This window comes from Paracoccidioides lutzii, assembly GCF_000150705.2.
Source record: "Paracoccidioides lutzii Pb01 unplaced genomic scaffold supercont2.5, whole genome shotgun sequence".
In the NCBI taxonomy this organism is placed as follows: domain Eukaryota; kingdom Fungi; phylum Ascomycota; class Eurotiomycetes; order Onygenales; family Ajellomycetaceae; genus Paracoccidioides; species Paracoccidioides lutzii.
The window spans coordinates 1,215,704-1,217,936 of record NW_015440951.1 but is presented as its reverse complement, the minus strand read 5'-3'; positions in this window follow the sequence as shown (position 1 = coordinate 1,217,936).

Below are 2,233 nucleotides of genomic sequence, written 5' to 3'. Positions count from 1 at the left end.
GTAGGGGGTAGGGGGTAGGGGGTAGGGGGTAGGAGCAAGGGGTAGTAGGAGGAGGAGAGGAGAAGGAGGACTAGGCGTAGGCGTAGGGGCAGGCGTAGGCGTAGGCGTAGGCGTAGGGGCAGGAGTCGGAGCAGGAAGGTAGCCGGGGGGGATTAGGACTCGGGTATTGGGATTAGGGCCACGGGACACGGAGCAGCGAAGTTTGACGTTGATATAAGGTTTCCCCCCCCCCAACCATGGTTCTCAACCCCAGAATTTAGCGTTAAAATGTGGTGGCGTTCCAAGCAACACTTCAGCGGCCAGGAGATTGGATGTCCATGGAAGCACGTGTCCATGTGTGCGGGGTGATTCATCAATTACCGCAACCAATGACGCCAGGTTGCCCCAGACATTCATTTGACCCGGGTTAACTGGCACTTTTGGGTTACAGTTTGAGGAAGGAAAAGTTGGAAACGTTAATAAGTCTGTGACAGCGCATATTTACGAATGCATCAATGCATCTTATCCAACCCCGTTTAGGGGTTAGAGTTAGAGCTAGCTAGGAGAAACACTTTCCATAGGAAGTATGTAGAGATGTGTGAGAGATGTGTGTGATCTATGGCATCATGTCTGTAGTTTTAGTCTGGGGTGCCATGGTTTGCAGCATAAGGCTACGTCGAGGGTTTATCCGGCTGAGCAGTCTCCTATGCGGAGGATTTCTCTTTTAATGGGGAGTGAATATAATCTCAGAGCCAAGTGGATCTCTCCCACTGCTGGTGTTCTCTTTGCCGGTAGTGCTTCGTGCACACACAAAACTCCAGAGTCAAAATACCTTCGGCTGAAAAAGTCCTCTACATGCCTCAGCTCTGATATCTTACTCGTGGGACAACGAAATGGAGTATAAGTTTTCTCTTTGGTTTTTTTTTTTTTTTTTTTTTTTTTTTGACTGCGCCTCCCAACCACACTCCCTCGCACACATTCAATGTTCACTTTGGTGAAGGTTTCGCAGTTCTCCAGGCTCTAATCACCGAATTCTTTTCTAAAGTGCCAATCACTGTTAGAAGTAAGATACTGATTTGTCATGGAGGATAGTTAACGTTTTGTTTGTTGCTGTGGGTTGTGTTTGAACCGGATAGCGCAGAGATCTAAAGTCTAACGAAATGTGGGGAAACACGTGATGAAAATCAACGTAGTAACTATCCGCTCACGCCCCACATGGTTGTGGCGCTTACCAAGCCATGCCAATTGCGCCTTGGGCCTTGCAAGTGCTTGATTTTTCTCAATCGCGAAAAAGCATGTGTACAAAGCAAAAAAGTATCAACTAAATATCTGTCACTTTCTGTATTCTCCATTGCTCAACAACCAATTAATTTCTGCCGGTTCCATCTTCTCCATTGGAATCAATAAATGCAGGCTCCATGAATCTGCCTGATTATTCATCATGAAGTCGATGCGCACTTAGTTCATGGAGAATCTGATGGTTATGAATGTTTTCTTCGTAACATCAATAAAATTGCTCTTGTTACTTTTTTTTGAAATTTCATCATATCATTTATGGTCTGCATCATATAGCGTGTTATTCAACCACATGACTATTATCATTATCATTCCTCATTGAGTGATAATGACAAACAAGTAAGTGTCTTGTATAAAGTTGTGTACAATAGTTAAACCAACATGAGTTGATTACATAAAAGTAACCTAGTGTTGAAAGCATATTCATCAAACAAGAAGTCTATATCCTAAACCTTATAAGAAGGTTCTTATGAGTGATTAATTCCAGCCCAGGAAATGATGGCAATTTATGTGGGGAAGGCCCCTGGCTAGTAGTGTCCAGATGGTTATGCCGATCAAGTTCGATCGGATGTGGGTCGGATGACGTAGCCGATTTTTAAATGTCTCATCAAATATAAAATACTCTGTGCGTAAGATTTGAGCCCACGACTCGTAGTTTTCCACGCGAAGTGCCACGTAGCGGCTGCAGCCATCGGAGAAACTTCTCTAACATTCTTTCTCAGTATTGACATGAGCACATATATGAAATATTTTTGCCTTTTTTAAAATTTATTAAAACGTACTTCAATAACTCGTAGTTAATTGTAATGAGCTAATACTCAAGTTGATAACCTTTCTATCAAATGTGCAGAGTGTAGAATTTTACTAATTTAGTAATTTTTATTATTTTTTCTCTTCTGTCATTTTCTGCAGATTTTTTGCAGTTATTAATAATTAACAAATCATCTCTTTTCTCACT